The 13,296-nt window shown below is 39.6% G+C and overlaps 1 protein-coding gene across 4 annotated transcripts in view; it reads left to right on the top strand.

Annotated features, from left to right (window-relative positions):
* The window catches only part of sema6a (sema domain, transmembrane domain (TM), and cytoplasmic domain, (semaphorin) 6A), a 166,501-nt gene that overhangs the window by 72,831 nt on the left and 80,374 nt on the right, over positions 1-13,296 (top strand). The gene's annotated exons all lie outside the window — the stretch shown is intronic.

Genomic DNA, 13,296 nt, shown 5'->3' with positions numbered 1-13,296 from the left:
CACAATCAAGTATGAAAGTCGTAATTGTTTCTCATTTTATCAGTGCTGGGCTGTGTAAAAGTCTTAAGTCATTCTTCATTTCTTTATCCTTTGTATCCAGTGAGACTTAAAGTCAAACCACTTTCATGAAAAATGTGCCGTATTCTCAGTATAACACATTGGTGCGTATCGAATTGACACATGCCACATACTAACCTCCTGACGCCCCCCCCCCCCCCCCCCCCCCAAAACCATTTGTGCTAGCAGACAGCAATCCTCGAAAATGCAGTTTTACTCTTTGTTGGTTCAAAATTACGGGTGGTAATACTCCAAGTTCACCATTATTTAACGAATAAAAAAAGAACATTTTCAGGCTTTTATTTGACTTTAATCAATGTTTTCTCAGGCTTTCTGGGGCATCTCCAACACGGCAAACACAATATACCACATATGCGGCTTCAAAATTAACATAAAAGCAATGCATATGTCACAGCAATAACAATTTTACATAATTACATGTCAAGCTGTTCAAACCTTCTTTCTGTATTAGTTTAGATTCACTAAACTAAGCAAAACTTTAGAGTGACCAACGTTGCAGGAGAATCAGACCTAACTGGACTAATCAGAAACTGCTCTGCTCTTCAGACACAACTTTTTGGTTTGTCTTTTGATCCGTAATATTTAATATTTATAATGTATTTAAATTTCTGATTATTAATGTTGCTTACTCTTACAGATACTGTTTAGTTTTATTCATTTTCTTCATAGTTTTTGTTCTTTTTACACTTTTGTGCTCAGCACTTTCGTAAGAGCTGACAATTAGCTGAGAAAAAAAAAGCCCAGAGTTAATCAGGAGGACTGTTGCTCTCATTACATTTAATTTCCATTTTGAGCTTGTTCTCAGCCAAAACTCCTTTTACCTTGCGCAAGATCCCAAAAGACTCCTGTCCCACTTTTCAAAAAGCCTCCACTCATAATCAAGTAGCAGAAAATTATAGAGTAATAACAATAAACATTGAGTTGTTTCGTCTTTTGGAAACGACTGTAACCAGCATTTAAATTGATGAACTAGATCGATAAAACAGACAGTTATGAGAAAATATTTCAAATAAAATTTTTCCAATGTCTGTTGGGAAACCTTGCAAATCAATTTCAAGTCTCTCAAGTTTTTTTCTTTCCCCGTCTCCTGTCACCTGCATTTATTGCTTTCTTTAAAACTGTTTCCACCTGTGAGCAGAGTTACACCGCGTGGAGTCATGGAGAAAATCCATCTTTTCTTTATTTTTCATCTTGTCTCAGGTATTTTTTTTTTTTAACGCTCTCACTGCTTCTCCTCTCAGCAAGGTGAGCGATCCAAAAAAGGGATTATATCCATATGCAGATGACAGGTTAACCTTATGCCGAAGTCTGAAAGTGCAGAATAATATTGAAAAGCCGCAACAAAGAAAGAAAATTGGTTCGCTGTGCAGTTTTTTCTTTTTTTTCCCGTCGCCGTTTATGACTAATTGAGTGGCAGGCTTGATTGGAGGCTGTTGAAAAAAGGCACAATAGGGGTCTTTTCTTTGTTTTTCTCCCCACCATGTCAAATTAAGCTGCGGAGGGGTGCTGCTGCTTTAAGTGACGGAGCTTTTTAACGTATCCGCGGTCATTAAGAGGAGGTGTGTGGACAGCGAGAGGAAGCAGAGCGAAAGAGACGGAGAGGGGCTGTCGCCCACCTGCTCCACATGGGGTAGCACATGTCTGAAGGGTCGAGGAGGGAAATGAGACACAGAGGGTTTAATGGAGTGCTGTGTGTGTGTGTGTGTGTGTGTGTACTGACCAGTTGTCCCGTGGACTTAAAAGCTATTTCTCCACCCGATTGTGCGGACGGGTTGGGGAAACCTGAGCCCAAGTGGGCGTCGGAGCCCCAAGACCCCGTCTACACATGTGTTGTTTTTCCCGAAGGCGCGACAGTCGCCGTCATGTGTGTTCGCTGGAAGCGGTCAGGAATTTTCACACATGGTCGCGGCATGCGACCCCCCCCCGAGCGAGCGGGGTGGCTGCTTCAGATTAGACCAGAGTCGGATGACTGCCATTGATCCCGACCCAGACAGAGAGGAAAGTTAGAGTCGATTACACGGGCACCCAAGTGACAGCTGTGGGCAGGAACATCCATCGGCTCTAACGGGATATCGATAAAGACGTGTAAAAGTTAAGCGACAGTGTAAGGCAAACAGCGGAGACAATTACCACCTCGGGAATCAATATGAGAGCGAGCCAACATTCGGCACAGGCAGGATGCAAAACGAGACCAAAAAAAAAAAAAGAAAAAGAAAAAAGTCTGAGCAGCGTCAATAGTTGCTTTTATGAAGGTTGTCCAGTTAAATGGCTTGTTTATTCTGGGGCCAGCACCACACTGCTCTGCCATCATGCCTCCAGACCATGCTTCGCCTCCGTTCTTGGTGCCGCAGCAGCTTGCAGATGGCCCCTGTGAACGCCGTCCAAAGCCCAGCACTGTTTCGGCCTGTTTTTGAATGACTTGCTCAGTGTATTAAATCCATTTGGCTCATGTTTCCATGTTGGCAAAGACAACGAAAAAGAAAAATATCACAAGATTTTTAAGCCGTGCCATGCATACAAACATAGAAACTGATGAAATTGTAAACAGACAAAAGTGGCTTAATCCGCAGTGGGCATGAGTCAACTCTTTGGCAGTGGCTGAGCTCAGCAACAGATGAAGTGATTGAGAATTTGTCCTCTGTTTTCAGACGTGAATGGATGCATTTTTCAGTGAAAAACACTCAGTTCTGTTTGAGTCACTGTATGTAATGAAGAAAATGGCCTCCGCTCATGAGGTCATGAGGCTGGTCCAGTGTTTTTAAAAAATGATCAGCGTTCTCCAACCCGTGTATGTTGAACATTGATAATGAATTCAGCTCATGGGCGGTTATTTTTTTTTTTTTTTTATATTCTGAATCTTACTCTGAGGCTCAGTTTCCATCAAGCTTTCCATCCAGAGAGACAGGACTGCTGATAAGATGCAGGCATTTCATGCGCAGGCTTTCAACAACCTTGTTTGTTCAGCTTCAATAAGACAGATAGTGGACTGAATATGATGGTTCCAATTCTTTGCACCAAACATATCTGCTCTTATCACAAGAGATGACACACAGATTTTATTCTAAATCACTTCCATTAACAACAAAAACACAGAAAAATACAGAGTTGCAGCTCTATAATGCAGGACACAAATGCTGTTCCTCAAGTGCTTTTTTTATCTGCAAGATCAAAAAATCCAACATTTATAATGAAAAAATGTCAGTAATGTTAAAACATTCTGAACAAACAATATTGTATATAGTTGTTAGAAAAGAGAGAAACTCCAAACTGTTTCCTAACTTTTTGAAGCAGCTCCGAAATAATAGTAGGTTCCATGTTCGTATCACAATTATCCTTTTTACTTTGCACCTCCGCTGTTGTGTGTCTGTTTTACGTCCGGTTCACTGAAGTAGGAAAATTTTTTCTTTTAATCTTTTAAAATGTCTCTCACTAATGTCAAGTCCATGTCTGTAGCCAAGTACGGATTTAATGTCTTTATATGTCAGGCCAGTACTACAATAGAAATCAATAAACTTCTCCCATGGATGACGTGTTTGCGCCTCCATTGTTTTGTGTCTGTTTACAACTTCTTTTTCTATTTAATGGCGGTTGGCAAACAACTATGTGGTGACTAACCAGTAATGAGTGTGGATCAGGTCATTTGTTTTACTTCCGGTTCGCTGACGTAGGAAAACCTTTTGCGAGATCTCGCAATAACTATTGCGAGGTCTTGCAATAACTATTGCGAGATCTCGCAATAGTTTTTTTTCCCCTCCATGTCCCTTTAGGGGCTCCGTACAAAACCAAGCATATAGAGCGGCACAATATATCCAATTACAGCTATCTTCACAACGACGATATGCAAAGGACGGCTTAGATGCAATATTTGTTATGCAGCTATATTTCAAGTGCCATGAATTAACATTCAGCATGCTAAAAAGTCTGCATGACCAGCTGACTGGACTTTCACCGCCCTTGATGCCCTAATCCTATGTAGATTTCAGCGACCATGACACTAAAGCTTACAGAAAGTGGTCGGAATATAGCGATGATGGAAGAGAAGAGTGATGAAGATGCGGTTCAGTCACAGCAGGGATTGCCATTACAACATTCAACATCCCCATTACATTATTTCGTAATAGCTTGAAGCACATCATGCTTATAACGGCCGATTCACCGGTCGTTATAAGCAGAGTCGGGGTTCGATGCATCTTATTGGTCGAAACAATCGTAGTTTATTTATTTATTTATCATCATAGTGGCTGAGCCCAGCGAATTTGCAACATGAATGATAAAAATGGTAAAAAGATCACAATTTTCTCTGATTTTTGGGAGGTAGCATAAAAACAGAGCATTATTGACTCTTATCTATACATTTTATGTTGTCTTGTGTCATACTTGCCAAATGCAAATGTTTAATTGACACATTTTAGAAGTGCTTAATGAGATCCTAACACCCCTCAGACTCGCATTCATTAAACCGCAGAACACCAAACTGCTCAGGTTGAAATGATGTCGTGCACTTCCTTGATTGCGTGCAAAGGAGTTCACAAGTGTGTGAACAGCACAACTTTGCAAAGTCTGTTTTGCTTTTATGCAAACAGCCTTCCTGATCTTCAAAGTGAACTGATGAAGGAAAAGAAATACAACCTGGAATTTCACTAATGCACTAGTATAGACTGTTTGTGAACATCGCTTCATTTCCTCGGTGCGAACCATAAGAAACACACAGACACCGACTTGCAGACATGATGTGAGACCTAGTGTGGGATGAAATTAAATCCAGCAAGGCTAACATTTTCATCAACACATCGCGGCATTTGATTGACAATTATCGTACACCCATCTTTTTTTTGTTATGAGGTTTGAAGTTTGAGTTATGAGGACCCTCGACTCTACAGACCAGCGTTCAGCAAACATATTTTTTTAACTTGGATGCTACGTCAAAGATGCTTCCTATTGTTTCTTAGGAAGCCAGGCTGCATTTTTTTGGACGTTTGTGGTACAACGGTGCGACAGTGACAGTCGTGAGTTACGGCTTTTCCCTGAACTGGTTGATTCTGCTTTTACTGCATGGATCAGCTAAACATTATTCATTCTAACTGAGACATGATGAATATTTAATCTTAGGTAAAGGACATAAAACCTTTGGATATGTGATCATAGAGCATGTCTGCTAGTGTGTGTTTTATGTGTTTGGTAGCAGAGTCACGTTTAATCAAAGCAAAAAAAAAAAAAAAAAAACTACACCTAGACATGAGTGCTATAAGGTTTCTATCCCAGAGGTCCATACTTTCAAGGGCAGGGTACACTATGTACTGGATCCAGGGAGAATATATCACAGTTCAAAGGAAGCTTTATTATTTTGATATCGGCCAGAAAATATCTAAGCGGCTGAATGTGTGTACACCTGCAGCCACGGCAGTTAAATGCCAGAGTGACTGGCCTCTGCTGTTGTATGAGCTTGTAAAATAATTGATTGAAGCCAGTTGCAATTTAGCAGCCAGACAGGCGTGTTCAAACACACATCTGAGGACTCGGTGATAAATTCTTGGGAAAGTCCAGCTTATTGCTTGACATCTAAAGGAGGCCAGTGAAAACTCCTACCGTTCTGTTGCCGTGCCAATTCACTGACCCCCACTGGCCTCTTTTTTTTTTACATAAAGACCAAACTTTGTTTATTTAGGACAACGTTATTGCTGAAAAGCGAGCTTTATTGTAACTTTTATCTGTAATCAAGCAGAGATTGTTGAATTTTATGAGAAAAAAATGTGGGTGCTAGTTGGTAGAAAGATTATTTTTAACCGGTTTAGAGATTTTGAAGATGAATGTGTGGTAACCACATTGTATTTTACTTTATATTTTCTGGATAATAATAATAATAATAATAATAATAATAATAATAATAATAATAATAATAATAATAATAATAATAATAATAATAATTATAATAATTATAATAATGTATTTAATATTATTTAATAATACACTTTCATGGTATCTTTAGGGAGTCCAAACTGCTAAATTAAGTTAATGAGTGATTTAAGTCGATAGTGTGAGTGTGCATGGCTGTTTTTTGCTCTAATGTTCCTTTGTGGTGACTCTCTGGTGGACCAGTCACTTATCAGGCATAACCAGCCATCCACCTATTTATTGACTCACCAAGCATCTTTATCAGAAGGTTGTGAATGAATATAAATGTTTCTCACTTTTATATTAGTTTTATTCAGTGCACCACATTTTGTTGTGTTGGTAAAAGGTCACAGTCAGCTCACCAGACGTAACTATACAAAATATTGGGCACAATTTCTTTATTAGCCATCTCAGTCAACATAAACATGGCAAACCAAGACCTACTTCCTTCTTTTACTTAGAAGTCAGCTTCCCAAAAAAAAAAAAGAAAGAGGGTCCCAAGCTTATGCGGGGTTCATAATAACGCCTCATACTTATTTATTACAGAGATTTAATATGGATGTTTCAATAAATTGGCCCATTTCCATGGTATTAATGACCAGCATTGATCTCAAAGCTGGTAAAATATATGATGACCAAATCCTTAACTCCTTTAGAGTTGTTGCAAGTTTTTTGGGGGGGTATGGACGGAGAAGATATGTGGGGAACGGGGCATGCCCGTGCATGTGTGAATGTGTTACTGTATACGCTGCCTAGCATTCATGTCCTCGGCCCCTCCGCATGCAGAGCATAGTCGCCATTCTTGGGCTGCAGTCGGGCTTCGCCATGGCAACACCAGTCGCACTGTGTCTACACCCCTCTATGGGGCTGGGAAACATGGGAATCAGAGCAAGAATGCGTGTGTGAGAGCCGCGTGAGATCGAGAGCAAAAGGACTAAGTTTTGCGGTTGCCATTTGCAGGCACGCAGAGACAGACAGCTTCACTCAAAAATCCAGATTACTTTCTCTCAGTTGAATCCACTAAAACAGTCGTACCTCTGTGGACGCCCCGCTCCTCCCTGTTGGGTCTCTTTGGGTCTCGCAGTGGAGGCCACTGGAGTCTCCATTATTGTAGCTCCACCAAATCCTTTTTAAGCCCACTAATGACCGGGATTACATGCTTGCCTTCTCTCTCTCTCTCTCTCCCTCACTCTCCTCCCAGAACCAACGACATCCAGCCATGTCCACGCTCTGAAACAAGAAGATTGCAGATACACAAGTTATAATTACCTAAATCACATTTAATTCAAAGGAATGTCAACAACTTGCTTTTTTTTCCTGTAGCTCGTGACTTGTTCTGGTGAATTGCGCTTTAGGACGACAGATAATCGCTTTTACTTCTACAATATAGCTATAGTTATTTATCCTTTGCTAACAGAAACCCAGCACTAATTTATTTTCACAATTTTGGCCCAGTTCATCTTCAACCAATGTAACTTACTTCTCAATTGATGGCATAGAGATAAGCTTCCAGGAAAAGCTTCCAGAGATGCTAGTAATCAAATGGACTTAGTAGTAAGTAAATGAATTTGTAAATAGCTACAAATCTGCATTTTGGCAATTTAAAAAAAAAATTCAATATAAAATTAAATATTTTGATGAGTTATTAGGCCAGGTAGTCATATGTCATAAGCTTTCTTCATACTTCATATTAAGTCCTTTTTTTTATTGATCAAGATTCTGATCCTCACTTGGGCCAGTCGACTCTGATGAAACATGGGCGATTATGGGCACTGATCAAACCCAAATAGCTCTGAGCGACCTCCTGACAGTAGATACTATTCATTGGAGTCACAAACCCACGTTTCCCTACAGCAGACTGCGATCTGATTATAGAAAGCTACGCATTATTATCGATTATTGTCAAAGCGGGTAAGAAATATCCGCAGGGTAGGTCAGAATTGACTGACTGTCTGTATGAAAAACCTGCATCTCTGCTCTGTACCAACAATGTGGAATACAAGTGACCAAAACTGCACAAGTATGAAAGGATAAAGGGATGGAATTACGATAAAAAAGTAAATATCTATATAACTAATGCTGGATGTTGGATGATTATATAGAAATGAGAGGTGCAATCATAACGTGAAAATAAATAAAAAACAATCATGCCGTATGGAAAAGGCAATCAAGTGACCTAATAAAGAAGATTATACAGGACAACTCTGTAGTGATGATACAGACTTCATTAAGTTGTATTTTAAACCTTCAAACATTTTTTGCAGAAATCCAACCAGCTAGTTTTAAATTCTTAACCCTAAGCAAAACGTAAGCACAGGAAAGTTAGACATATAGACTGATCTTTAGGTTGCAGCAAAAGGCCTGTGTGTGTGGCCATTATTTGGTTGTACCGCCAAAATAGAAACTCCCTTTAGAGATTAAAGTGCAATCCTATAAAGGCTCCAATATGTGGATTTCATAGTTATTGTAAGAAAGATAATCCATAATTAAATGAATGTATAAAAATGTGTAAACACTACATTAGGATGAGCGAAGCCGCGTGTTTTGGACACACGCTGTGCCACACGGGGATGTTAATTAGCGAGTCATATTTATACGAGAGTTTGAGTCGCACTTTTGCTTCTCTTTTATCATCAAGACAGCATAAAGACACTAAATGCTCCTTTAATTAAGAACGTATTCCGTTTTTCCATTGTGTGCTAAACTCACAAAAGTTGAGAACTGTTATGTGCTAGATCCAATGCTGCATACCAATATGTGCTGCAGTCATGGTTCTTAAAGTGTGGTAAAAGTTCCACTGGTGGTGGATTAGGAGACTTTAATCGTCTAGGGGAATTTTTTTTTTATACCAATCATTTTTGTGAGAGGAACACACAAAAAAAAAAATCAGGCGTCACGTCAAGGTAAGAAACTGAAAGGCCAAAAATGATGAGTTGTTCTATGAGGAAAAATGTTAAATGTTTACTGAAACGGATGAGAGTGAACCCACTGAGCTGTGATCTGGGAATGTCATCAAACCCAACTTAACCGTGTTCCTGTTTCCAATGAGATGTGCTAACCGATACCCTAAAGAGTTTAGGCAACCTGCTACAACCAATGCAAGTTAATAATAATGTATAACTCATTATTTTGCTTCAAATGCTTTATCAACCAGTTCACTGAAAGAAAACGAAAAGATTTACCATTCAAAAGTTCAAATACACATTTATTTAACCACCATATAAAATCCTGAGGTCAGAGTTGGTAAGGAACCCCCAGCTTTCTGACTTTCTGTTTATTTTTACTTGAAAATGTAAGTTTCTGAATGAAAACAGAATGCCTAATTAGTTGTATCCTTAAATTTTTTTTTTGGCCATTTTATAACTAAACACATTTTCAAAAGGTCAAGTCCTGTTTTACTACTGCTTCAAAATGTCTTTCAGCTGGGTCATACTTGGAGAGCTTGGTGTTTTCTCCAGTGGTACTCATTATAAGAAGTTTAACAAACGGGTTTTTCCTGTTAACACAGTCAGGGAAAATACGCTGTAGTAATCACGGGCATTTTCCCGCCCAGGTCAGCACACTTGGTTATTTTGATTATGAACACAAACAAACGAACACGTTGGACTCTTTAGAATTTGCCATGTTTTGCTAAAATTTTAACAGTAAGTTGCTTCTTTTGAAAAAAAAAAAAAAAAAAAAAGCCTGCTAAATACTATAACAGCCACACACAAAAGCAAATGTTGGGAGAACTTTGAAACCCATAATGAGAACTTCAACCTTCAAAAAGAACAACCTGCCTCAGCTCGGGGGTTCGGTGAACCCTGGCTTGTCGCATTTCATGGTGGCACGTCAGCGAGGGCCCCTCGATGCCCCCGGCTCATTTAGAACTTCAACAACTCCCTTCACAACCCGAAGGTGCCTGCTGGCTCCGCCGCTTCCCTCCCCGTCCACTTTGTCAAGAGGATTTGAACCAAAGAAAGGAAAGCCAAAACAATGTACAATGGGCTCCTCCATCTACCACCCATGATCCAGTTATGAAGAGAGAGGAATATATGGGGGGGAGGAGGGTGGGAGGCAGAGAGGAGGCTGGATGTGCAGGCATTTAGTTTGTGGAGAGCGGGGTGGCGGCGTTAAGGTGCAGGGATGCATGCTAATCGCATTCCCGTCTTTTCTGCTGCCCCGAGAGTGAGATGGATTGACAAAGACCCGGCAGACGGACCGAGCTGGCCCACAGTCACCCCAGAAGAAATTCGCTGTTATGAAAACGACATTCTTCCTCACAAAGGGGCCGTGTGTTCTCATGGCTGCGTGTTCGCCGAAGACTCTCTCTGTCACTGTCGCTGTACTCAGTCTCACACTCTTTGCCCACGCTCAGTTGTTCTTCTGTCCCGACTTGATCACTGAGCTCCTTTCTCTGTGTGCGTACCCCATCCGTTCACAGTGCCTCCGTAGACGGTGCCCGGCGGAATATTTGCATACCTTCCGTCCAAGCTCACACATTTTTGTCACTGAATTTTGGGGAACGGAAAAGCCCACGCTTTTGACACCCGATGTTCTGTTCCCATCAGGAGTCAAAGGCTGCTGGTGTTTCATTGTTGACTTCATCCATGGTTAGAGCTTCATCTTTGGCACTGCAGACTCTAAATCTTTGTTTTGTGTATCAGCATTGTGCCAGTGGAGAACAGTTGGATATGAAATGAAGTCGTCACCACCCCCCCCCCCTCCCCCCACTCCCCCTCCCTGAAAAAGGCAGCAGCAAGCACATTCTGAGAGACTTGAACTGCCCACGAGTCAGTTTGCTTTAAAGGTGTGCCATGGATTTCAAAATGCATGGTTCACTTAGCGAGGATGGTACGGATCACAAGATGCGACGGGTTAAATCAAATCAAATATGTTTATGGTAGTGTCCAGCATAAAAATCGGCCTTCTTAAATTGTGTCTTAATAGGATTTTTTCTGGTTTCTCTTTTGACTTAATTAATTACGCATTAGCAACACTCTCAACCAACCACAGAACAAACAAATAAACAAACAAAAACTCCATGTCTTATTGAAACATCACAGGTATTTGACTTGATGATTATGGATAGTCATCAGAAAAATGTATTAGCCTTTCTTTACCAGGCTCGCAGTACTATGTGGGGGAGGGGCACGTTCATTCCTGTTTTCATGCATACAATAAAAAAATAAAAAACTTCCAGTCACTAATGCTTTCTTTGGCATGTCATTAATATGCTTTTAAACCATAAGAACTGTCTAAACGAAAGGAGTTATTGTAACTTGTGATTTAGACTTGCTATATATGCTGATACAGGCCCATACCTAATTGGGGCCAAGATTTACACTAAAATGTATCAATTAAAAATATCTCATTAAAAGGACTTTCGTTAATTGACAGGAATGGTGGATGAGGGAAAAAAAAAACTTTCCTTGTGTCAAAACCTTCATATACCGGAAACGACCTAATGCCAAATTAGAGCTGTGATTTTCAGCCTGTTATAGTTTGAAAATACACTTGTAAAATTATGAATAAAGTAGTATTATTCTAAATTATAAGAACTCTTAGAAAAAAGTGCAGCCTTTCTCCTGAGTTAAACTGATTTTGGTGCCGGTTTTACAAATAAAAAAATACCAAATCTTTTTATCACTGGTGACTCCCCAGGGTGAGAGGATTCCCCACCCCCACTTTGGGAACCCCTGCCCTATACGATAAGATAAGATAAGATAAGATAAGATAAGATAAGATAAGATAAGATAAGATAAGATAGGCTTTATTGATCTCACATTGGAGAAATTCTCATGTCACATTGGCTCAGTAATCAGTAATCATGGGAAGAAGGAGTCAAGTAGGACGAGGTGCATCATATATATACAGTGTGTCCTCGTTATACCATGGATCAAAAGGAGTAAGTAAGAAAAATAAAAAAAATAAAAATACAAAAAGAAATAAGGCAGAGGATGTCTTCTATGTCTTCATATTGAACAAGTAACATTGGAGTTAATTGAGCAATGTTATGATGATTGGCATATGGGACATTCAATACATAAGGTAATCAAAACCAAAAGAAAATCGACCACTATACCTTTAATTTAAATACATTATTTCACCACTTTAGGAAAATTGTGGCCAACTGCTCCGCAATCAATAAATAAATAGATACACGGCCTTTTTTGATTTGGTCTTCCACAAAGACCAATTTATTTATTAACTAAAATGCGAGACTTAAAGGTTTGCTTTTATATTTCCATGTGGATATAGGTACTCCATGAGAAGGCACCAGGATTTGCAGCTGAATCTGAGTGAAGATCCCTTGCGGCAACGAAGACAATCCATTCAGTTCAGTTCAAACATATTTTATCAATCCCAATGGGAAATTAAATATGGAGGATCAAATAATCTCGCCTTTTGTCTTATGTGCAAATTATTTGCCTTGGAAGTCTGAACATTTTAATGAATTTGTACCCAATTAAAATGAAAAGAACAACAACAACAACAACAACAACAATCTGATCCGTCTACTGATGTGCTCAGTTAGAACCAGTTTAAAGAGAACAAGCTTATACAAAACTTTATTTTAATACACTGGAAACTATAGCAATATTGGATGATGAATTAAGGTACCAGCAAACAGACATGTTAATTAAACGTTTGTTTAATCAAGCAGCTGCTTAATTATAGAAGCCATTGAAACAATAAGATTATATTGTTTTAAAGAAGTCTGATCTCACTGATAGTTCATTGGATTTTCCCCATTTGAAACGGGGTAATTGTGATTTCTGAGTTCCAATAGTGAATAACGAAACTGTAAATATGAACAACTCTCTGAAAGAAACATTTTCAAGCCCAGTGAGGCTTAAATGCCTAAACAGATAGGCAAGGAGTCTTCTTTCTTCTTAAAAGTGAGGCTGTATTGACTCTAGATGTGCTCTAAAGTAAAGAATGGGTGGCGATTTTATTTGTTCCCTGTAAAGTGGTGGGTGCCTTTACATGTAGTCTGGCTCAAGATCTTTAAATCCAGCAACTCGTAGAAACTGACTTGAACTAAAGTGTGTAACACGTTTAATGGTCGGGCTTGGCAGCTATATGCTCACGTTTCAAAGTCAAGGACACGAGAGAAAGAAGTTCAACATGAGGACTACGACTGGCATAAAGAGATGAATACAGAAACGCTACAAATTTTGCAGTCCTACTGAGCTGTTCGGTGCAAAGTAAAACAGTAAAACACAATAAAATGAGGTTATGAGACTAGTTTTTTGCCTTAACAAGACGGGTGCCTTCCCCTGCAACAGTTCAAGTCTAAACTCTTCTGAGAGCGGAGAAAAGGCCTTGAAACACACAATGCGT

This window comes from Fundulus heteroclitus, chromosome 12, assembly GCF_011125445.2.
Source record: "Fundulus heteroclitus isolate FHET01 chromosome 12, MU-UCD_Fhet_4.1, whole genome shotgun sequence".
In the NCBI taxonomy this organism is placed as follows: Eukaryota; Metazoa; Chordata; class Actinopteri; order Cyprinodontiformes; family Fundulidae; genus Fundulus; species Fundulus heteroclitus.
This window is presented reverse-complemented; position numbering and strand designations above follow the sequence as displayed.